Source organism: Thermobia domestica, chromosome 5 (genome assembly GCF_964235325.1).
Source record: "Thermobia domestica chromosome 5, izTheDome1.hap1.1, whole genome shotgun sequence".
Classification (NCBI taxonomy): domain Eukaryota; kingdom Metazoa; phylum Arthropoda; class Insecta; order Zygentoma; family Lepismatidae; genus Thermobia; species Thermobia domestica.
This window is the reverse complement of record NC_137458.1, coordinates 62971860-62998847: the sequence shown is the minus strand read 5'-3', so window position 1 is coordinate 62998847 and position 26988 is coordinate 62971860.

Below are 26988 nucleotides of genomic sequence, written 5' to 3'. Positions count from 1 at the left end.
CTTCCTCGTATATGACTCTTCTCGGTGACCTTATCTAAATTACTTTTAAGCAGAAGATCAAATTTGCTTAAGAAAGGAATAATATCCAAAAAGTTTCCATGATCTATAGCTGTGTCTTTCAGTATATAGGCTGCTACATTTCCTCTGTAAATGAGCCCTCTTTTACCAATGAGTTTCTGCACTTTGACAACTCGATACATTACCTGTCTGTTCTTCTCAATCTTATACTGCCGTTGTTTTACCTGTTCATGAGGAAGTAGTTTCTTAGCATTATGTTCTCTTTTGTTAGATATGTAAGCATCCACACTGGTCTAATGTATTTTGGAAGACTCGTGTTCTCTTACTCGCTGATAAATGTGTTTAATGTTACGTTTGTCACGCACAGAACCTTTAAAAGATGTTTGTTCGATCTGGAGAATAAGCTGTGCACACGCTGCATTTTGAGCTGAACAATATGACAGGAATCCCTGTTGGTACCATCTGTTCGTTCATAAGGAAACTCAGGATTAAAGACTATGCTTTCTTTTGGTTGATGGGGATGGAATTCAAAATCATTTTCTTATGGCCGTATTAACTATTTCTTTGCTCTGTTCTCTGTTGCATCACGCTTTTCAATGTTTTCAGTGACTTCCGAATGGGCATCACTAGAACTGGAGCTTTTCTGTTCACTTTCTTCTTTGATAGCAACAATCGTAGCTGATGTTGGAAGCACATTCATTTTAAGACTCATGGAAATGTAAACTTCTTATTAATTTTCCACTCTGTCAGTGACATTTGTAGCTGATGTGATGGGAGCACCAATTTCAGTATTCATGAAACTAGACTTTTCCAGTTCATTTTCCACTCCGAGAGCAGCATTCGTAGAAGATGAGATAGGAACGCTAACTTCAATACTATGTTCAGTCTGTTGGCAATCAGTAGTTGGTAGTCTTACGTAAAGGTTTGGAGGCACTAAATAGGTATGTGATCCTTTTGCAGGCACCAGCATCTGTTTCTACTTTCTAGTAGCTTTGTTTTCTTTCCACGACGCCGCATCGATTTTCACGATTTAAATCTTGGTCCATTCACTCCGATCTTTTTCTTTATATGTTGCATCTTGGGGGTACTTCATTGATGGGGACGCACCGGGCGCTGCCCGGTAGCCCGATGGATGGGCCTATCCACCACTGCTTTTCACTGGCAAAATAACTATATAATGTATAAATATAGCTACTTTGGCGTGTTTGGAATCAGCTGTGGCTAAGCTGTCGTCAACATTTTTCCTTTTTCTTTTCTGTTTTATGCGTATTTTTGCTTTTCATTTTATTTACGTTAGCAGCGAGAATGTTTTGGTCTCTTGTCATTTCAGAAGATTGTTGTAGTTTATTACAGTTTCTATATGTAAGCTATTGCCTTTAAGCAAGATCTTAGACTTCCAGTTTTCTTCATAATGGCGCTTCACTGTCCTTTCAAGGCGTTCATCACACTTTATGTAGGCCTACTTCTTCCTCTTGGAACTTCGAATGCTTAACTCTGATCTCAAAAATGCACAGTGTGATCTCTCGGTTTCTTCTCTGAAACAAATAATGACGTCTTTAACGCGCGGGTTTGGTCTTCCTAAGGGTGTGTTCAGCCGGCTGTTCCAACCCTCTACGGCATTTGTAGTTCGGTGTCGTTTATTACAGTTCCACACTGTTACTGGAATGTCCTCTTTTTCCAACCAATTATTTACAAAGTAATCGAAGAAAAGAGTTAGCTTCGTTGATTCTGGTGCCTCCCAGTGTATTTACAGCCAGCCATCGTACACTTCCTCTGGTTTTAAAAAGGCCAGAGGAACCTCACACATGCGTATATGCAAACGGATTTCCTCATTCTGTCGATACTCCACATTTCAATGTCAACTTTTTCCTTGAAGTGGTACGTTTTGTCGCGGATTAAATATCCGAAATGTTTTAATTAGTGCATGACAGGTTGTAATTTGTATAAGTGGTACGTTTTGTCGTGGAATAAATATCAGAAATGTTTTAATTAATCCATGACAGGTTGTCATTTATGACAGGTCGTCAAAAGTAGTACGTTTTGTCGCGAAAATTCAAGTGGTACGTTTTGTCGCTGGTACGTTTTGTCGGGACACCAAAATAAACACCTGCAAACAGAAAGAAAAGAAATAAGTTACTGTACGAAACAATGGGCTTGTAGATGGACTTGAGAGACAAGCAATAACAGTCAATTTGAATTTGTATTAAAATCAACATTACTCTTATCAAATACAATATATCTAATATTGATAATAAGTACACATTTTTATTCGTTAAGCTACAATGCACTAAAAGAACCCAAATCTAGACGTTTTACATAAACAAAGCCAAAATTTTATATTAGTTTCCTCAAAAATTCTAAGTGCTCGTGGGATATAACCCTCATAATATAGAGAGTGAAATAGGAAAAATGTCGAAGGTGCATTGCAAAGTAGTATTTGGTAGTTGTTACCAAATGTTTTGATCAAATTCACTAAATTCAGGTTTAGTATTTACAACCAAATTATTTCGTTCCAAGAACCAAACGTGGATAATTTTAACCACATTTTTTCTATCCCCAACCAAATCCTACTTATTTGATCATTATTTGGTCAAAATTACCAAATGCATATTTGGTAATACTAACCAAATACTAGGTTCCTGCAACCAAACAAATCGTAACCAAATGATTTTGTGCTGGTGACCAAACGTTTGGTTGGCGCTATATTGACCAAACGATTTGGTCACTAACACCTAGTTTTTGGTCAATCTGACCAAACCTTTTTCAGTACATGTTTTTACCACAGTCTCCCATATCTTGGGACCATGGAGCATCCAAAATGATTTAAATTCCACTTTAAATAATTTGATACATCATTGAAAGCATCATGGGAAATCTAACAACTTTTGAGAGGCAACCTTTTGTCTGTCGTGTGGGGCACCGTTTATAAAGTTGCCGCCATTGAATTCTGAATTATTTCTTAACAAATAAAACTCACGATTAAATAGTTATCATCATAAAATTCTGAAATATTTCAGTTACATAAATGTCACTCGTTTGTCTTTTTCTATGATCCTTTCAATGAAGTATCCAATTACATACCTTAGCCACACAATTTAACATTTTCGAATGGCCTCCGTTGCCCCTCAAAATAATCTAATCAATGCGTCCTCTGCTATTTTCCTATCTCACTTTTAGTTTTATAAGTACTGGATGATTTAATTGAAACACCCGGTACAGTGTATCAAGTATGTTCTGTTTATGTTTATTTTTTCTCTGTATTTTGGATAAATTTAAATTGAGTATAATTAGAAATTAGTGAAAAAGTGTTTCTAAAATTTGAAATCACAGTCAATTAAGTCCTCTTTGTGTTTACGTACAATTTTTCTATTTTGGTATCGCCTTCTTCACCAATTCCCTCTCCTTCCTGCCACCACACCTTCTACAACTTCTTTCATGATACTGTTCCTCTTTAGAAAATGTAAGGTTAAAATATAGTCCCAAACCTTTATCAATAGTTGTATATTTATTAGCACGTATAGTTGTGTGTGTGCTATTCAATCGTGTCATATATATGGGAAAGTTAGGTGCGAATGTGTTGCGTGCAATCGTGCTGGTTTCACACGCATGAATTAGTAAATTAGTGTGAAAAAGTACTATAAAATGTTGGAGAAAACTATGAAGTAAGTGACAAATCACGTGCTTTAAAAATGGTTATTTTGAGAGAAGAGTGCTTATTTCTCTGCGGAAAATTGGTCAGTTATTACATATGTCAATCAAGGCAATACGTGTGACTCTTGCAAAACAGTCACAAACTAGTGTAAATATTCTACAGAAACAAACGGGTCATCCAGAAATAACAACTTCTTCTAAGGATACAAAAATTTGTATGAACACAGTGTATTTTCTCCGGAAATTCTGTGAAATCAGTACTGTGCTCAGACTTTTGAAAGTGACTGTATGTCTGACTTGCAGAAGTATCATACCTCACATAATTGTAACTGGCTATTTTGACAGTTGACACTCATTTTTCTTTACGAATAGTTTCATGTGTTAAGTGCAGAAACCTAATTACGTTAGCAGTGATCCAATTCAAACAGTCCACCTCTTGCTCCACCTACATTACTCAATGAATATCGTTATAATATAGTCAACGTGAAATATCTTATTTATTAATATTTTCAATATGTCCTAATATTTGAGAAAATTATCGGGTATAGAAGACATCTTCATCCTTTAGGCACACTCTGTATACAGAGTAATACAAATATTTCCCTGTCTAAGAGTTTTGAACAGTATCGCAAATGATGCAGAGAAAATGGTTTTATTTATCCTTGTACTGCAAAGTTCCGGTATTGATATCATTCCGATACAAAAATTTTTACAGTATCGATTGGGAAATTAAAAGTAAAGAAATAATTTTGATCAGTATTGGGAACATCAATGGCTTTCCGCTTCTTGAATAGCTAGAATTCTTTTTAATGAGTAAAGTATTTGTTCCTCGCATGAGAATTTAATGAATGTCTTCAAAGTGAAAAATCACTGGAGAGGTTAAAGGAAGAAGCAGGATGGTGTGATTTCCCTCTTGTAGAACTATAGAGCCATTACTCTTCTAGCGTCTCTTTACAGCAGAGGGTATATGAAACATGGACCTACAGTTTAACATGATAATTCGCAAGTATTAAGACATTCCCGTAGTTGTTTTTGTTTATTTTTTATATTTGAAGTACGTCTTCCTGACTATCATAATTTTAAAACTATTTTTATATTTTGAATTCCAAATGCAGGATTTTTATTTTCAATCAAAGTTACCCTAAAATAACTAATCATGTTTTTCTAGTGAACAACATTGTCCGTAATACGGTCAATTATAATTAAGAGTATTTCTCAGAAGGAGTAATTTTCAGTAGTTTCGTTGAAATACTATTCTATAAACCAATAAAACAAAATTTCGCAGATATCTTGGGGAATAAAGCTTCTGCAATACTGAATTTGGCTCTCCCATGTTGATGAAGTTTATAAATATCTAAGCAAGTGATATGCAAATCATGTATATGAATATTGTATGACAGCAATAATGCCTATTAAATGATCACTCAAGTTATTATTCTTGCGTGTAACACAGTGGAATGCTATGTTGCTTGTAAGCAATAGGTCCAAATAAAAGGTAATGTGAAATCCCAGGTATTCGAAAGTTTAAATGATTTTAATTGTTTTCATAGGATAGGGATTTTATGATCGTCCCCATCAGAAAAATAAATGTGGCTATACAAGGTGGGGTAAATAAAAGTGGCCCGGAGAACAGAGTTCCCGGGCAGGCCCGTATCCACGGGGGGGCTAGGGGGGCCGGGCCCCCCCTAAATTTTGGCTGGCCCCTAAAAGTTTCACGGTAGGCTTGCAAATGAACTATAATATGGTGATTAAGTATAATATGATTGGGTCGGGCCCCCCCTAACTTCTACCGGGCCCCCCCTAAATTTTTGGGCTGGCTACGGGCCTGTTCCAGGGTACAAAGAAATACAGCAAAGGAAAAGTAATAGTTTGCTAACCTGCTTATAGATGTTGAACATGACCACCATTCGTCTCTTGACACTTTTGGGACCTAGTCAGCAAGTTGCAGAAAGCAGATCGAAGCTGGGCTGCTGGAATTGCTGCAATCTCATCAGAAATGTTCTACTGTAGTTCTTGAATACTATGAAAGCTGTTGTGATACACCTTAGACTTGAGGTTTCAGCCAAAAAGTAATCACACACGTACAGATCAGCTGACTGGAGTGGCCAGCTAGGGCCAACACCAGACTGACCTCTGCTGACAACTCTGTCAGGAGTGAAGATTATGGAAACGTGATCCATAGAGTATTCGTCCGCATGATCCGCATGATATTCTGATCTCTTGCAACAGTCGTCGGGTTAATTTGGTAGGACTCTGGAGCATTTTCTGGTTAATTGCATCTACAATTTCAGGTGTTCGGACACGTTTCGGAATGTTTTTTGTCTCATTCAAAAGAGATCCTATCTGACGCCATTTTCTGACTAATCGTTGCTTTGTACTCTTTACTGGCACTTTGACAACATGAAATTTGTGAGTAAACAACTGACCACACTCTTTCCACGAATTTGTTTTCACGTAACTTTCCACAACGAACACTCTCTGCTGCACTGTGAGTACCATCTTCACCTGGGCACTGCTCAAATTACACTGACAGAGCACACTAAGATCTAAACCGGTGGTGCCCGTACACGCGATGTGCGCGTCATGTGGTCTGGTTCAATGCATACATTCAAGTCCAATCGTGTCCAGGGCAGTTTTATTTACCCCATCCACACGTGCCTCTTCGTGATCAAGTGACTAGAGTGTGTAGTTATGGCTTAAACATAAAAGTACTTAGGGCCCATATGGAGCACAAAGCAGGATAGTAATTTGGATAACACTTCACATAGTAATATCCGTCTCATGAGGTCTTGGTACTGAAAGGAAATGCTGACCTCAAATCAACCAAGCAACCGATACTCACAGCGTTCCCGATTTAGTCCATTGGCACATACATTTTCTGGAAATTTAGCAGGAGTTTTGAAAGTGAGTTTTCAGAGAAGTTGATTTTCTGCACATTATATTTTATAATTAATTCCTAGAAACGTTAAGAATATTCCCGTAATGTTAGAATAAACACACTGACAACAAACTGCTAAGAATCATTTTCCTATGTAATATATGTAGTAACATTTGAACTAGCGGTAGTAGGTGGAAACGGAATGGAGAGGTGAAACTGAAAATTTCCGTAATTTTTTCTTTAACCCGTTTACAAACATACGGAACTTTTTTTATAAATATGCGCCAATAGATTAACAAACTAATAACAACACTTACTAATGGATATGAATAATCCTCCGATCAGTTGCAGGAAGGGTATAAGAGATACATCAGAGGACATCCAGAACGGAAGCGTTTACATCTATATACGTATGTTAAGGTGATAGTGAAATTAATGAAGACAATGTTTTATGGATGGCCAAGAAGGAACAACGTACCTAAACGTTACGTAGTGTATAACAACGTATATGGAACAGCAATGTCGATAATCTTGCTGATAGTTATGAGAATAAGTCAACAGTCCAGTACTAATTGTCAGCATTATATCGATCCAGTCGAGCTTCTTACAAGTGAAAAATCCATCATTGCCTCACCGATAATGATGCAGATAGAAGATTGGAATGTTTTATGAATATGGTCAACGGCAGATCCTGAAAATTCCAAGATTACTGCCTGTCCACAAGGCAAATTTTATTATCCTGGTGACGTCAAATCGCCAAAGTTTATGGTATTGCAATAATACAAATCCCTATTGGCCTATCTATTTCAAACAGAATATGATGGGAAAAGCTGTGTTTGACACAACAAAATATTGATCCTATCTTCATCAATTGTACTTTAACTGGTGAAACACACCATGCCATATACCAGGAGAGTGTAAGAGAGTTATGTATATCTCATCTCGTTTAGATAATCTTGCATCCTCCTTCACTACGGCAAGTACGTATGTCAGTACCTGGATCTCTGATTCTGAAGCACCGGATATTTGCCATAGAACCGTACCATGGTAGTTATGCTCTGCAAACTTAACACCGATATGTTTTCTTTCTATAAGATCACATGAAGATGATTGTTTATTACCAGGATATTAGGTACGTTGACCCCTTCTAAGACAGTATTCTTGATATGTGTTTTCACATACAACGTGTATCTTGCACATGACACGTAGGAGGATTATAGCAGACGCTCGCTTTCAATGCCTGACACTTCTTTACAATGACGTAGCGAAAATCATCAGACTTCTTTATTTTGCTCACATTAATATGATAGAACACAAATATTTGTGACTTGGCAACCCTGACTTCAATGTTAGTCTAGCTTGCGGCTACTGAAAGAAGCGGAGATAAAAATAAAAGTATCTTCGTCCATTTGCAGCGTAAATGAGCTCAACCGATTTCAGATGTAAATAAAGATTTATTACCTCCATTTTCTCATTGTGTTGTTTGTCAAGCAAAATTAATTCCATTCTCTCTGTTCTTCTGTCTCTTTGTCTCAAAGACGAATTATAGTGAAGAAAAAAAGTATAAAAACAAAATTGTCTCCTTGTTCATTGCAACAATATTATTTCAAAAAATATTTTTCATTTTAATATTTATATTACCTTAATGAGTTTTCATATTTTATATATCAAGCTTTTTGTTTTAAATTTTGTAATGTGTATTCCTGTAATGAAAAATAAAATATGATCTACTATTTCTTACATTTGGTGTATACCTAAGTACTTTGTGTAATAAAATATTCACTATGGCTCAATTTTGTAGAAGTAAAAACTGCATTCATTTCCTATACTATTATTGAAATCAAGACAGAGTTTTTCCTATGCTAAAACTACATTGATTTAATATATTATTGAAATCAAGGCAGGATTTTTTCTATTGTGAACTATATCCATAGTTATGTGTACTTCTATCATAATTTATTAAATTTAATCATCGTAATTTAATCAGTTTATTTTCATTCTACAAGTAAATTCTAATAAAATTATTAACAATTTAATTGCAACAAAACTCTTATTCATGTTGTATATTTTCAAACAGTTTAAGTAAGCATGTATTTCTTTATTGTCATTACGAAAGCTACCAATAACTAGTTTTTTCTTACTTCCTGAAATGAATTCCTTTCCGCCTAGCCAAGAACTTCCTCGTTCATTGTACGCAAGAGTTATCGCATTTTAATTAAAGAAAAACATTTTTAAAAACATGTTTACAAATGTTATTCATAATAAAAATTAAATTTAATAAGTGCAAGATCGTGTAAAGAAGCAGGTCACGTTATTAAAAACCACCCAGCTCCATATCATTTGTAATACTACTCTAAAAATGAATAACCACAAAAACATTTTAGCAAAAATAAAAAATAAAACCACTCATCACAAATTTAATTCAACGCCCCTAGCAGTTTAACAAAATTTTATTCCAATTGTCAACTAGCTCAAATTTCTCCAGTTATCATCCCAAAAGCAAAAAACACCAAAAAAAATATATATCGGTTATTCCAGACAACAAACACATCGCCAATCACCCATAAATCAAACCTGCTAGTGCTCATCCTTTATTCTCGTAACCTTATTCTTTTCACTTCATCTTTCAAACTTTTCTTTTTTTTTTTTTTTTTTTTTTTTTTACAAAATTAAATCATTTAAATTTTATTTACATTTAAACATAACCCTTTACAGCTAAGTTCCGTGCACTACATCAGTTTTTCTGAGCTATTGCCTTACACTAATCTAAGCTATTAACTGATGTTCCCACTGCATTCATTTCCTATACTATTAAAATCAAGGCAGGGTTTTTCCTATGCTAAAACTGCGTTTATTTCTTATATTACTGGATTCAAGGCAGAATTTTTTCCTACGCACTTTGTTGAGATTTTGCCTTACTCTTTCCTCCATCTAGTTCTCGGCCTACTCAGAGATATTTTCCTTCCGATTTTGCAGCTATCACCCTAATATTAAAACTACAATGCATGATTTTTTTAAATTTTCTGCGAAAAAATAGTTTTGCAATTGAAAACAAAAATTAGTAATGGAAGTACCGGTACGCTTAATAGTGCCATCTATGCGGACTTACAACTAGCCTCGAACGTCCCCAATTTGGTTCAACATGCATTAGCAACTACATACCGTTATGTAGGAAAGCACATATTATTTACCACTATGACCCATATCTGTCCCACTATGCATAGGGTGAAGAACAAGAACTTCATGTATATTCATTTTTGAGGAACATGCCTTATTCATGTTGTTGTTGTTAAAGTTCAGCAATCCCTTTTCAGGATCGAGGCTATCCGAGACATGGATTTAAAACAAAATGGTATCCAAACCAGCGTAACATATTCAAATTCCAAAGCTCTTCTCCGGTCCGGAAATCGAACCTGGATTGCTATTAGACCGGCGGGGAGGGATGTGTCTTGTACATGTTATGAATGTTAATCTAATTACTAGAAATGTACAGGGTGTACAAGATTGAACCTGAGAAGCATTTTTCAATAGAATTTCCTAAATCTCTACACTTGATTCTTATAAATAAGAGACAAATTATTTCCTTTAATGTGAAAAATGTCTTTAAATACGTTAGAAAATTATGAATCGGAGAGAGCGTCGATAAACGCGATTAATAATAATAATAATAATAATAATAATAATAATAATAATAATAATAATAATAATAATAATAATAATAATAATTATTATTATTATTATTATTATTATTATTATTATTATTATTATTATTATAGATTTTTTGTCCTCAGAGAGTGCAGCTAGACTCAATCTTCTGGTACTGTGCTTGACATAGATCCAAGGGTAAAAGTGTGAGGGAATGCAGGGGGACGTCGTCCCCCACCTTGAAAATATATGTACGGCGTGCCCCAGTTCCTAAAAAAATACAATGGGCAAAGATAGGCAGGGGGAATGGTGTGGCGTCATGTCACTACCTACCGTCCCCCCACCTTTTGAGATCCACTTTTATCCGAGCATAGATCTACCACCCAGTGAGACTTCTGTTTCACGTCTTTGCGCAACGTAGTAGATTCACGGCCCGCTAAAAGAGTTAAAACTCATAAATTGTTTCTAAATTCAACATTTTGAATATTTTAGTCCCCCCAACGAGGTTACTGTTTGCCTAACAATATACAATGGGTTTTGTCTATCCTTGCGACTTACGAAGTAAACCAAAATTTGAGACATCTACTTTCACAATTCAGAGACTATTCACCAATATTCGCAAACACTCGTATACCTTTCTTTTACTCATGGACCGCAGTGTAGTATTAATTCGCTATAATTGACTTAGGAGATCGATAAAAATAGAGATCGATAAAAACAAACATACTAGAAACACTAATTCACAAATTAACTAACATGTTGAAATTTGGTGTGGAACAACGGAATTCTTGGAATCAATTTGCCAGAACACGTGAACAAAATTTAAAACAAGATACTAACAAACAGGCTAATATGATGAGCGAAACAGCAAGCCATAGTTTAGCTTGTTTTTAATCAAACTGTTAAAGAAGATTTGACTGCAAGTAATTTTGACTAGCATTCAGTAAAATGGCTACAAATAAATAATTATGAACGTCAGAATTGGTCAAAATTATAACCAATGGCTAAACTATATTTTTCTAGGTAATCAAATAGTGACAATGGCTATATTTAGCTATAACTTTCGATGAAACCTATTCTATTTTGTCTGTTAGCATTTAACAACACTTCAATGAGGTTTTTAATACAAATAGGTAGTCTTAAGAAAAGTAGCCTTACGATGGTTACAGGGGTGACGCATAAGCACAGCCTATGTTTTAATGTTTACTTTTCTACTGCTTTTGTGACCTGGCTGACTTTGCTAACACTAGTTAACAAATTTAAACTTTTTGTTTGTTACATGAGAAAAATCACCTGATCTTAGAGGAACTTTTTGCGCTGAATTCGAATATGCACTCGGTTTCTCTCCATCACGTACAGTTTTCCCGCAACAGAGGGATTTTCGCGAAATTCCCTCAAAAATTTCCCTTTTTCAGATATTTTATTCCCCTAGCTCCTGTCCCCTTACATATAGTAACATAGAAATTACACCTAAGTATACCTTGATTTATATTTAATAAACCCTAAACGTTTCGTAAAAATCGCTTTGTTCTTTCTAGAGAAATAAATATATTTGTATGTATACTGTGTGCACTGTTTATTGCACCTGATAGTAATGCTTTCAGATCTCCTGAGTTGGGGTAAAAACGATTTGCTTTATTACTACAAACACAGAAATAAAAATGAATATTTACAATAGTCAACAACACACTTGTATTTCTCTCTGTAAATTAGAAACGTGTATAAAATAGAATGTACTTCCAACGTATATTTTTTTAAAACGTACAGTATATGTATATCTTCATACATACCGGTATATATACAATTCTCCGAAGTTTTTTCGTTTTGTTCATGAAATGGTTATCAATATTTGTTATCAAATGTAACAGAATGCAAAAGAAAGAAAGAATGGAATACAGACTCATTGTTGACAACAATGAACTAATGCAGTCTGAATTTTCCACTACGGTATCGTTTCCCCCCTCTCCCCGCGCATTTCTTTCTTTCTTGTGTTCTTGACACCTGGTGAGGGAGTTTTGTACATTTTTATATTGACGTGTGGTTTAACACTACTTCACTTTCAAAGTTGTCTTTGCTGCTAAGAGTGCTTTCATGTTTGATCTTAACGGCATTATACCCAACTAAGTCCAGAAGTTTAGTTTGTGATCAGTACAATGGCGTCAAGAGGACGGCGTTCGTGTGTTAACTCACCAAATAGTTTTTGTTATGTGTTTGGCCAGTTTGTAGTTAAAGGACAGTGTAGATCCATTACGCCATCGGTGAAACTAGCATATTATATATATTTCGGATGTCGTGTGGGAGATCAGGACAAAACTTGGGCACCCAACATAATTTGTGCGTCGTGCTACGTCACTTTACTTGCATGGGCCAAAGGGAACGGAGGTTCATGAAATTTGCTGTACCAATGGTGTGAAGAGAACCCACCAACCATCTGGATGATTGTTATTTTTGTCTCACAGTAGTTAAGGGACATTCTAGAAAAAGCAAATACACAATAAGTTATCCCAACGTTAAATCCGCAATTAGACCTATTCCGCACGGGGATGAACTTCCACTTCCCGAGCCCCCTACCAACTGGGAAGAGATATGGCCAAAAGACTCTGATGATGATCATGACCTTGATGAACCATCGACATCAACATGTACATCCAAGGATCCAACGTTCATCCCTGACTGTGTTCGCGAGCCACAATTCATCCGGCAATGTGAACTTAATGACCTAGTCCGTGATTTGCACCTGACAAAACAAGAAGCGGAACTTCTGGGATCAAGGATCCAGCAGTGGAACTTATTGGATGCAGAAACGAACATATCAGTGTACAGGAAAAGGCATGTTCAATTTTTAAGCTATTTCTCAATGCAAGATAATGTGTGCGTATGTACGGATATAAATGGGTTGATGGCGGAGCTAGGAATTCCTTACGTTCCAGAAGAATGGAGGTTATTTATCGACGCGTCAAAGGTCAGCCTTAAAGCTGTCCTTTTACATAATGGAAATAAAAAACCTTCTATACCACTTGCGCACTCAGTGAAGATTAAGGAATCCTATGACACCATGTCAACTTTGCTAAATCTTATAAATTACAAGGACCATTGTTGGCAAATTTGTTGTGATCTCAAGGTAGTTGGTATTTTATTAGGACTGCAGTGCGTTACACGAAGTACCAATGTTTTTTATGTTTATGGGATAGCCGAGCTGATGACAAACATTATGAAGTGAAGGAATGGGAACCTAGAGTGAATTACGTACCTGGAGAATGCAACGTCAAATACGCTCCTTTGGTAGATCCTAATAAGATATTACTACCGCCACTTCATATCAAGTTAGGACTTATGAAAAACTTTGTCAAAGCCATGGACACATCTGGTGAAGGTTTCAAGTATTTGCGAGATAAGTTCCCTAACCTGAGTGATGCTAAGATTTCAGCGGGAGTGTTTATTGGTCCCCAAATTAGGAAATTAATGCTTGATGATAGCTTTGACAGCAAGTTAAACAGTGCTGAGCTAGCTGCCTGACAGCATTTAAGTGTGTTGTGCGCAACTTTCTGGGCAATAACAAAGCTGAGAGTTACACAGAAATCGTACAGGACATGATACAGAAATACAAAGAGTTGGGTTGTAGGATGTCTTTAAAAATCCACTTTTTGCACTCCCACCTCAGCTTCTTTCCTGCTAACCTAGGTGCTCTCAGCGACGAACAGGGGGAAAGATTCCACCAAGATATAATGGCAATGGAGAAAAGGTACCAGGGACGATGGGATCCTTCAATGATGGGGGACTATTGTTGGGGTCTTGTTAGAGAATGCAACATTTCTTACAAAAGAAGGAAGTAGTGTACGTTTTTGTAACCCAATGGAAGTTTCATATATTGTGATAGTTTTGATTGTCTTTTCATGACCTTTTGGTACATTTGTATTATTGTTTATTGTAAATTGTCACACTTGTAAATTATATTGTATTATATTTTATATATGTGTTTGTGGTAATAAAGCAAAACGTTTTACCTCAACTTAAGAGATCTGAAAGCATTACTATAAGGTGCAATAAACAGTACACACAGTATACATACAAACATATTTATTTCTCTAGAAAGAATAAAGCGATTATTATGAAACTTGGAGGGTTTGTTAAATATGAATCAAAGTATACTTAGGTATAATTTCTATGTTAGTATATGCAAGGGGACAAGATCTTGGGGTGTAAAATAAACGAAAAGGGAAATTTTTGAGGGATTTTCCCGAAAATCCCTCTGTTACGGGAAAATCGTACGTGATGGAGAAAAACCGAGTGCATATTCGAATTCAGCGCAAAAAGTTCCTTTAAGAACAGGTATTTCCTTTTATGTAACAAAACCTTTGTTAACTAGTGTAATCTCTCTTCAGTACAAGGCCAGTTAGTGTGTTGCATATGCTTGCGTGAAGTGGGTTCTGTTTCGTTTTCTGAGTACTGTGGAGTGGTGTGCCACCCCTATTATCATTTAAGTCCGTAAATTTCATTTAACCCGACAATTGCTTTTGTCGCTCGGCATGGATCCCATTAGTGTTAGCGAATAAAAGTTTGCTGACTTCGTCAACAGAATGCTGAATGAAGAGGAGAGCGTTTCCAATGGTGAAGAAACTGTAAGTGATGAAGAAGATAAAGTTGTGGTCCAGTCTGAAGAGGGCACTGAAATCGAGTTTGATCTGATTCGGATGATAAGACTTCTGCAACTACAGGGTTCAACATTAAAGGTGGAAATGGCCCTGAATGGTGGGTCTCATTGTCAGCTTGTATGAATAATACATTGTGATATTTTTTTTATGTAAGAAAAATCGCAATACGGTTATTGGTTACTCCATGTTACCTACCGAAGCTGTAATAATGTTACCATTGTAGAATCGGCGCCCATGATATTTAGCCATAAAATAACTGTATTGACAGTACTTCGGGAGAAACCCAATGACAAGACACGAGAACATACGAAACAAACTAATAGAAAATAACTCGAAAGCAGAAAATTTGAGCTATCGAAGGACATCAGAGAAGTTAAAAAATTTTTAAGGTGAATTTAATTACTGCCAATTCAGAAACTGAGAATCGAGTTAAAAACAATTCGTCAACATCCAAAATAGTCGAGTGGAAGGCTTTACCTCGGATGATTAAGGACAGTGAATGATTATGAAATAATTGGTGAAATGAGTGTGTTGGAGAAAACGAGAGAACTCTAAAACAACAGCGAAATCCACCACAAACTCACATGGTTTCGGATGAAACGAGATATCATTTGCACCACAGGTACGTGTTCTACCGCTGAGTCATCGTACTCTACTTGAAATGCTGTAGTAGATACAGTGTGTGTGATAGGATACTTAAGACGACATGTTTTGGGGCTATATGAAAGTCCTACAGATTCCAGTGTTTTGTCGGGTACTTTGCTTTTCGTTCGGTGAAATTAATGACATCTTTTAGTAATAATGAGTAAATGCTTACAAGTGATAAAACTCATGTTCATGTAGTGATCAATAAATCACTATAAATAATGAATGAAACGAAATATTTTTAAAAGAAACAAATCAATGGAAATGCCTCTAAATCTTAAATGTCATTGCTGTTTGGATAGAATTTTAACGTGGATTTTTTGGATTGGTTTGAATTGTAATAAATGAGTCCATATTCTACAAAAGTAACTTAGAAATAGTGCAAAAAAAAAAAAAAAACACGTTGCTATCTGTTGAGTATTTATACACCTAGTTTTCACGTATGCACGTATGCAATACTCAACATAACAACGTGGAAATAAAGTTTATATCGTATAGTATTATAATAGTTAGTCTTTTACGGATAAAAGTTTGTTTAAAGATCAGATATTCGACAGCACGCTTATTGAGATGGACAAAATGATATTCATGAGTGTAAAGTATCATGCGTAGTTTTCGAGAAAGTGACAAAACTAAATTACTTGGTGTGCCTAAAAATTGATGGTTTAGAAGAACCATATCATTTATTGCAGTGAAACTGACATCTTCATTAAGCTCTTCATTATGACGCTGCCTAGATAACAGTATGCAATAGGGCGAGTGGAGTATTTACGATTTTGTTTCGGGAGGGGCTTTGCTAACTTTCGGCAGGGGGGGGGGCTTTGCCTGAAAATGTGAAAATTCTGCAAGATATTCCATATACTTTACTATAGCAAGTAAGATTTCAGGGGGGCTTAAGCCCAGAATAACCCCCCCTAAATACGCCACTGAGTAGGGCTATGCTTACTGAGTTATAGCCTAAACATATCATTAACTCTTAAATTTTAATTTCAGTTAACTAAAAGTTATTATCCAAAGATACGAGTCGTATCAATCAGCACAAAATGAGATACTTGAGGACAAATTCTAATGTGCAGTTTTTGAGAAAATCAACATACTTAACTTTTGTGACACTAAAAAGTATGTCATTCGATACCAATAACAGCTTATAGTTGTTATTTTAATTCAAGAAATTGTTGTTTATTTACGTACTGTATATGAGGACAAGGATTCAGAGCACAAGAGAATCATGTTCTATTACCAAAAGTTGTGAGAAAAACAGGCAAAAAACCTACGTCACGTTTAAGTACGTGGGAAGTTAACACTGTTTACTACAATTATTACATATTATACATTTGGACAAGGATAGACACATAACACGAAGTCTTTTCTCCAACCGCACTTCACACTTGAGGTCACTTGATCATTTAATGAAAATGGCTGTGCACTAGACACCCCAACCAGCCTAGTATTTACGGGGGACTAGGGTGGGGCACCCCCCTAAATTTTCACTGTCCCCCCTAAAATTTTCACGGTAGGCTTGCAAATGAACTATAATATGGGGATGAACTATAATATGGCGATGAACTATAATATCATTGGGTCGGGCGCCCCTTACTTCTACTGCCCCCCTACATTTTTGGGCTGGCTACCGGCCTGACCCTAAGAGTCTTCCGGATGTTACATCTGCCGATATCACTCAATCTGGGCTCCTGTGCTGCTACTGGTTGTGAACGAGAGATAGACGAGAAGAGAAAGCTGTCTAACTCTTCCGATTATATAACCCCTTAGCGATCTTCTTGCTGCCATCTGCCAGAAGAGCTGAGAAACCCTCCAAAGACATTGAAAAAAGAAGGAAGTGATGTGGTGGAGCTATTTGCCACAACTCTGGGCCGTGATTGCTTCATAACGTTTTTTTTTTTAATTTGGTTTAAAAACAATTTCATATTTTAGTTAGTAATTTATTGCCTAGATTTTCCTATTTATTAATTTAGCTATTATTTTATTATATTTTATTGTAATGTTTTTTTTAATTCCTCCAATTCCGTGCTAGTCATCTCACTTTTCTGGCCATATATATTAGAATGTGATCACGTGACGGAACAAAACAAAACACTTATAAGTAAATAAATAATCTTTTATGATTATTATTATTGTTTATCGTTACACAAGTAAATTTAGACTTTCTGTTGTCAAGCACATTGCTACCTGCCTGCCTCTGTGGTGAGGTTTCCTCTAATATTTGAGGCTTTGTACAATAATGTGGAAACTAACGTAAGTACCAATAATAATAATAATAATAATAATAATAATAATAATAATAATAATAATAATAGTTACCAACTTCATCTATAAACATGAAAGTCGGGATATTTTAAAGTTGGGACGTACATCCGAACGCGGGACAATTTCTCCAATATCAGGACTGTTCCAACAAGATTGAGACGGTTGGCAACCCTATTAATGACTACAGCATTGCAACAAACCATACCATTTAAAGACCTAATAAAATTACTTTTTTTTTTTTTACTTATTTAAAAAGTCATTTTGTAGTTGAGAAATATTGCTGGTGAGTTGAATATCTCACTACCTTAAGATGCTATGGCTACACTGGAACTTCTATGCTATCATCAGTGCACATACTTTTATAGCGCAGTACTGTACAGGGTGGTCCGGAAGTGGGCGTACCCCCCATTAGTTTCAACAGTATAGTGTTAGTTATGATATAATGTCTGTACAGAGTTACCTTGAAGTCTTAAGAGCCATAAACATCGGTATGATTACCATTCATGTTGTAACACATCTGAATTCTGCGCCAAGTTCTCTCAGATGATATGCTGAGATACTCCGCAGTAACGAGGTTTAAGGCGTGTTCCACAGCTGCTCGTAATTCCTGCGTTGTGTGATATCGAGTGTTGCTTTATAAAACCCCAGAGAGCATTGTCTGATGTCGTCAGATCGCGACTTCTTGGAGGCCAGGCAAAGAGAGCTGGTGAAAATGCACAACCTCTTCCAATCCAGCGGTCAGTAAACGTCTGATTCAGGTAATTGCGCACGTGAATTTCATAGTGCCGAATCGTGAATGAACATGGATAGCAATGTTGCCAGATTATGCCAAGCAATGTTAAAAAATAAATGGGGGTAAAACCTAAAACCGCTAGAAAACACCAATTAGGGGTACGCCCACTTCCGGACCACGCTGTATGTTCAGAATAATCTTTTGACCTTGTTTAACTGTTCAAAATAAATCATATAAATAAAGAGAAAGTGTGTTAGTGATTGCATCACGAAAACTTTTGAACCATACAAAATGAATTTTGGAACAAGTTACACACAGGCCGAACTGGCCTTTTACCAAGTTCTTTTGATTAAAATATACATCTTTATTCGGACAGAGAGTTCTGAATTTCTACCCCCAAAAATCTCATGAATCAGTCAAACCTAGTAAGATGAAACTTGGCAAATGAACTACAGTTGACTCACGATTAACCGCGGCAATAAAGGGGAAGATACCCACAGTTAACTCAAAATCATAGTTAAACCTAAGGCAGGAAAAAAAACGAGCAAGAGAAATAGCTACTACGTAATGAATACAAAAATTCTAAATGGTAATTTACTTGTAATGTATTTTAGGTACTATGCTTTAATAAAGTTTCCAATCAACTGTATCGCATCAAAAAAAGAAACAAAACGTATACAAAAGAACCTGAAGAATCTGACATTTAAAATTCGCTCAAAAATAATCAGTCAGAATTTTCTGTTTCTTCGCGGTTTTCTTTTTCTTTTTTTAAAAAAAGATCGATGATATTTATTTTGTGTAGTTTTATTTTATCACTCAGTATCTTCTTGCTATTCCTAGTAGTCTAGACTCTAGAGGCGCTCGACGTGGGGAAGTGCTGCTCCGTGTGTGACCTTGTTTTCAACTGATTCTGGCCATCATCATCCACCTCCACTTCACACTATCACTCGATGTAGTCAGATTGTTGAAAAAGATTTACGTAAGGCGGAACGATGAGAGAGACCTGATAAGTCGTTATCAACTCGAATCTCATTGTCAAATTCCATGTTTATCCTCTATCTCTCTCCCCCCTTCCTTCCTTTCTAACATCCCTTCTGATGATTCTTTGTGATAGATGAGCTCCTGCGTAGCTAAGCGGTTAGCGTACGCGTCTCGCTCACTAGCGCTCGCGATCACTTTTCCCAACTGGGCTCGCGCTCACTCGCGCTCGCACTCACTTCTCTCAACTGAGTTCACACTCACTCGGGCTCGCGCTCAACTCTCTGGACTGGGCTCGCACTCACTCGCGCTCGCGCTCACCAGTCTCAACTGGACTCACGATCACTAGCGCTCGCGATCACTTCTCCCAACTGGGCTCGCACTCACTCGCGCTCACACTCACTAATCTTATCTGGGCTCGCACTCACTTGGGCTCGCGCTCATCTCTCTCGACTGAGCTCGCACTCACTCGGGCTCGCGCTCATGTCTCTCGACTGGGCTCGCACTCACTCGCGCTCGCGCTCACTTCTCCCAACTGGGCTCGCACTCACTCGGGCTCGCGCTCACTTCTGTCCACTGGGCTTGCACTCATCCTGGCTCGCGCTCACTTCTCTCCAATAGGCTTGCGCTCATCCGGGCTCACGCTCACTTGCCTTAATTGGGCTCGCGGGTATATGATGGGTATAAAGAGGTATTAAAATCCAGACTTTGACTAGCAGTAGGCCTAATTCAGTAGAAAATAGAGCTATTAATTCTATATATCAGTTGTCAGATATAAAAATAAAACAATAAAAATGTTGCAGGGTTTAATGCATTAAACGTGGGCGGACTTTGAGGAACTTAAAATAAAATGCTCCTGATATTTAAATCTGGGCTTTGACTACTAGTAGGCCTAGTTTCGCAATAGAAAATAGGCTATATGACTAACGTCATATAGGAGTTATCAGACATCAGAATAAAATATTAAGAGTGTTGCAGAGTTCAAGTCTTAAGGCTGTCATCACACTTGCAGACCAATGCTCATTAAATGAATCTCTTTCTTATTTACTAAGATCAAAACAACTTATGAACAAAAAAAAAAAAAAAGCTTAGTGTTAATAAATAAGAAAGAAACTTGTTTGTGTGTTTGTCTGCAAGCACGACGGCAGCACTAAGAAGCAAAGCCTAAATATATCCGAGTATGATGATTTCGTAAAAAAAAAAAAAAAAAAAAAAAAAAAAAAAAAAAAAAAAACACCAGTTCTGTTAGCAAACAAATTCTATTATGTAAGTACTCATGCCTTATCATGAAATTATTTTAATGCAGTTGATGAATTGTCAGGCTTATAAGAAAAATTTGTTTCGAAAATGTCCAGGGCCAAAATTAGGCTTACTGTCGCCCATGTTTCACACATTAAACTTGCAACATCCCTATTTTATTCTGATATCTGATAACTGCTATACGACATTAGTAGCTTTACTTTCTACAGAGTTATTTGGCCTATTTGTAATTGTAGTCAAAAGCTAGATTTTAATATCCAGGGCATTTTATTACAAGTTCCTCAAGGTCTGCCAACGTTTAATACAACGCAACTCCGCAACGTCCTTATTATTATTTTTTTTTTATATACCTGATAGATAAGTCATATAAGATAGTAGCTCCATTTTCTGCTTAGGAAGTAACTAACACCTGAATTTCAATATTCGGTGAATTTTATTACAAGTCCTTCAAGGAAACTTATGTGCTATTGGTGAGCTTTTGTCCATCCCTGTAATATGAGACTGTCGGTGAGCTTATGTCCGGTGAGCTTATGTCCTACACCCACATTACGCATAGATATCTCTTGTTTTTAACTAACATACAGATTCTTAGGTTTTAATTTTTTATTTATTTATATTTTTGTGAGAAGACAGATTTAGAAGTAAAATTAGAAGTAGAAATTTAGGAAGACATTACAGGTATTCAACATTTGTGAAATTACAGAACTTATAATAACAAGAGCTAAACGTTTCCCGCAAATCTGTTAAACGTTTGGTAAAGGAAGTAACAGGATCTGATATCAGTGACTCTAAGTGTTTGTTAAAACCATTTTATAATAAAACAGCTACCTCTGCGGAAGCTAAAAGCAAACCAAAAGGTAAAAGGGAACTTTCTCTGATCCCTTTATATCGGTTTGAATGTAACACAACGAAATAATAGTACTTCAGAGGGTATTGCAATGTCAATGGTCTCATAGGCTCCAGTAATACTCGCAGGAGTTCCGGCCTATCCTACAGGGATGTGCTAATCAAAGCACTAAAAATTAGAGATTTTTGAGAAATTTTGGTAGTGTATACCTCCAGAGCAATAACTTTTATATATAGGGAGAAGGAAAAGTAGAAAAATATTTTCTAATTTTTTTTAAAATGTACTTTTAATCGGAGGGGGCTTGCAAGAGAAGTAACACGGATAAAAATTAAAAGACTTTTTGTTGCTTCAAACTAAAAGAAGAAAACTCCCCTACTATATTAATTGTCGTATACAACAATCAGGGCCGGACTTCAGCGGATTGGACCGATTGTTCCCAGTCGGGTCCCGCGCTAGAGTGTAATCTACTATTCAGTGCCGTCTTAGCAGCATGATGTTCCCCTGTGGAAACCAGTGTGGCTCCTATGACTAAATTCTGCAAGTAATAGATGTAATTAATACATTCTGCTCGCGGGTCCCTCGGCCAAGTGATCATCAGACTGTTGGATGGCTCTTACTCTTGGCTTGTGAAATACTCACAATAACATATTGTAATACATGTACATCCATGAACATAAACAAGGGAGCGTATAGCCTGTTGGCCTCTATCTAGAATTTGAGGGAGTGAATAGTTTGTATTAACAAACAAGCAATATTTTCTAAAGTTAATTCTGCAGTAGTTTCTTTATTTCTTTACGTTTCCAACTCCCGATGAAAAAATAGGCCTATTAAGTGATATGACACCTCAATGAATACCAAGATGCGATTTCTTTACTTGTTTTTCTGGAACCGGGAGTCCCACAATAGTGTTCCCATTCGGCCCTGAATCTTCTAAGTCCTTAGATTACTTTTACCCCTTACTTTGAAGCAAGAAAACTTTAATTTATTAACTTTATGACTTCCCTCAGGAGCAACCACTACTTTTAATTATGTATTTGAAAGCATATTGTCCTGCTAAAATACATTAAATATGAATATTTCTTAATTTAGGCCAAGTTTAAGAGTATTAAAACTGAAAATTTGAAAGTATACGTTGATTATAGCCTGTATTTTGTTAAAACAACACCAAAGAAAATTAGAAGTTAATGACAGCTCAATAAAGATGTTTATGAATGAAATTTACGTCATAACATTAGTTTGTCAAGAAGTTATGTGTAATACTTTCGAAAATGGTAAGCATATTGTGGTTCTAGTTTTCAATTCATCTGTACATTTACTTATGTATATTAAGAGCCGGTTCTTTAATGGCGTAACATAACGGAAAAATAGAACTTATATAAAATAAGGTAATAATAAGAACTGCGTTAAAAGAGGAAATGTAATTATGTCAATTTATGAAGCTATCGTGAAATTTAGAATGTTTTGTGTTTGTTTGTTTGGAGCTTAATATTCTTTTTCATCAGTGAGGTTATATGAGATCTCGCTCGTCTGGAAGATTAGAATACTTACCACTTATTCACAGTGAATCAATATGAATAAGTGCCTGGCAACCCTTAGATATTTCGTCAGGTATGTGCTAATCTTCATGGTAATAAGATTTGATAAATCCGCAATGAAAATATTGTCAAACAACATCAAAATCGAGTTGTAACCATGGGTAAAAATTGATCTGAAAAGGTTGGGGAACGCATGACGTCATGTCATCCCTTGTGATTATCTTTGTCCACTATATTTTTTAGGAAGTGGAGGGACGCCATAGATATTTTTGGAAGTGGGAGATGACGTCCCCCATGTTCTCCTTCACTTTTAACTCTGGTTGCAACAAACGACACGCCATCGTTTCAGGGTAGCTTTCGAAAAAAGACTTTAATGAAAGGAGGTTTTTTTTTTGTTTTTTTTTTTATGTTGAATTGTTATTTTTCTTTCTTTTAATAGCCCATTGACTTATATGAGGAAGTATTTTTCTTTTAAATAGACGAGATTTTACTCATTCAATTTTACTAATTTCTTCTTCTGGCTTATTTAAGGGTTCCTTGCTTTAAAAATATTCAATGTAATTTTGTTTTAGTTTTTATTTATATATATTAAAATTACATAATACAGTGGTTAAATTTCGCATAGAATACATTTAAAGATCTCAAGAAGAAGTAGTCGGTAAAATTAACTGGCGAAAATTTTTTGTTTCCTCATATAAATTAATGGACTGAATAACCATTATGATGCAAGTTATCAACATTCCTAAGAGCTACTCTTGTTTATTGTGATTTAAAGAAGCTATAATTAAATAATACATAATTATTTCCCTCGACTTTTCTATGAACGCACAGCTTCATTAGTTATTAGTAAATAAATTTCCTACTTCGGAAGGTCAAATAGTTTCCTTATTCTATGATCTCGCACACACACACACACACACACACACAAAAGCTTGGGTCATGGAAGTTGTTACTAAAACAACAAAAACAAATACCTGCCTCAAATACCATCCTCTCATAACAGCCATGAAAAAGTCGGTTCTCTATCGAAAGGTGTTTGAAGTCCTCTGGACAATAAAATGACAGCTCAGACCTCAAAAATGTGATTTTTCATTTTGTAAAGTTGTTTAATTCTTCCTTTCCAATTCTGCACATGGAATGAATTTCCTTTTTTTTTTTTTTTTTTTTTTTTTACTCTAAAGCAAATTAGTCCACGTGAGTGTGAAGTGAGCGCGGGCTCGCACTCACTCGGGCTCGCGCTCACCTCTCTGGACTGGGCTCGCGCTCACCAGTCTCAACTGGACTCGCGATCACTAGCGCTCGCGATCACTTCTCCCAACTGGGCTCGCGCTCACTTGCGCTCGCACTCACTAATCTTATCTGGGCTCGCAATCACTCGCGCTCGCGCTCATCTCTGTCGACTGGGCTCGCACTCACTCGGGCTTGCGCTCATGTCTCTCGACTGGGCTCGCACTCACTCGCGCTCGCGATCACTTCTCCCAACTGAGCTCGCACTCACTCGCGCTCGCGCTCACTTCACCCAACTGGGCTCGCGCTCAATTATTAAGCCGAGCCCGGTTGAGCGTGAGTGCCGAGCTCACGAGCGTCGGGCTCGCGAGTTTGGACACCTATGGTAGGTCCACGTCTCATATAGCCTCGCTGCTGAACGGGACGTTACACTCAATATCACTCACTCTTTATGATAGGTGTAAATCTTTTCTCTTTTGGCGAGCATCGGTTAAGCCAGTCGGAAAATCGGGAGTCGACTGTTATAAAAAGAAAAGTTTGACTCGTGTCCCAGCTCGCTCTTAAAGGAATAAATTTCTATAGTATTTTTCATTGCATTGAAATCGAATTTATCTGTTATTTGAGATTTCATCTCTGGGAAACGACTGAACCGTTCCGAAATAATTTTTGCAACAACAAAGACAGAATCTACTTCAAACTGATTCTTAATCATTCGTTACTTTGACTGAAATGCGCATCCTAAGGGGGCGAAAGGGGGTTTAAAATCTTAGGCGAAACTCAAAACCCCCTCAAGTTAGGAAGATGAAAATCGTAATGTAAACGTCTTATAATAGTAAATGGATAAATGTCACAGCACCTTCAAAAGTACCGGTTTTAAGACTGCAAGGGAACAATTTACACACACACACACACACACACACACACACACACACACATATATATATATATATATATATATATATATATATATATATATATATATATTTAATTTTACAGTTTTCATTCACAAAACTGCGAAAGTGAGGAAACAGTGGACTGCTTAAAATAAATGGGATTAAGCTGGATACATTATTATTAAACTATGATTCAACTGTGTATACTAAGGGAGAAAGAAGGAGGTTCAAATACTAGATGTGATCGAAAACACCGTGAATAATTTTATTAGATACAAAGTAATAGCCTTACATGGAATTTGATTTAATCTCCTTCAAATTTCTGTCATGGATAGCAATGCATTTATACCAACGTTGAATTCTTGACTGAAAGCATTTCTGAAAAGGCGTTCAGCTGCTGTTTCGTGGCCCTCTTAATATCAGGAATTGTGTCAAAATGTTTTCCTTTCAGCACGGTTTTAATTTTTGTGAAAAGCAAGAAGTCGAATGGTGCTATATCTGGAGCACAGCGAAAGTAGACAGACAGGAATATTTTCACGGTTCAAAAGTAAGATGTGGCACGGCTCGTTTACCTGGTGAAGGAAAAAGCCATTTGAACACTTAATCGGCGGTTAAAATGCTTTCCACGGACCTACACGAGATGTTTAGTTCTTCGGAAAGCTCTAGAATGGTTATTCACCTGTTTGAACAAATCATTTGTGCCACTTTTTGCATGTTTTTGTCGAAGGAAGTCTCGATTGTTGCTTGTTTTCAAGCAACACCTTACCGCTTTAGAATCACCCATACGACTTGTAAACAGTCTTCAATTCCATCGCTTCATCATGATACACTGATTTTGAAATTTCGTGAGCTTCATTGGCACTTTTTTTGCAGCTTAGAACAAAACCTAATGTTAGCGTGTGACAGACACTCTTAACACGTCCTCGCTCTTCTGTCTCTGGAAGCCAACCAACATGTCACAACTTGTTGAAACTCGACACTGATTGTACCAAAAATTTAGGCTACCGGGCCTATTAGTTAAAATAGGTACAACATCGCTAGATGGCAGTGTGCAATTACATTCACTATACTTTTTGATCACATCTTGTAGAAACTGTAAGAGTGTAGCACAATATACATTTTTCACATTCCGTTACGTCTCCAAATAACGTTTGAAAACAAAAAGGAATAAAGTAAAAATGAAATCTGTAGCCACTGATATATTCTAGTTACCCATTTGGGCGCTGTAACTATATTTTATTTGTAAAGTCAGGTTAAGTCCAAAAAGAACACTTAAAAGAACAAGGAAAGTAAATGAGACGTAAAGTAAAAATTTCTGCAAGATTCTCCCAGAAGCCAAAGTTCACATTTCGCGAAGTAAAGAAAACGAAAAATAATGATGAACGCTCAGCAAACTCTTTGGAAATGTTAAAAAAAAAAAAAAAAAAAAGTAAGCGATGTTCATTATATGGTGGAGGAGAAAATCAGGACTTACGAATATTAGAGAACGCTTGAGATTGAGAAGGAAGCAAGAAGGAAAAGAAAAGAAAAGGAAAGTAGAAGATGAAGAAGTGTAAGTGATGAAGTATGATTAGACCTAGAAAGACGGTATATCCACTCTTCTCTCTACTTGTGTGATTTGAAATAGTATTAGTAAGAACAGATGAAGTGAAGTACCTTCCTTTTTGAACGGAAGACTATAGGATAGAGGTAGGGAGGGGAAAAAATAGGAGAAGGGAGAAGCATTTCCAACAAGAAACTAGGTCTGATAGTTTGCAAGAG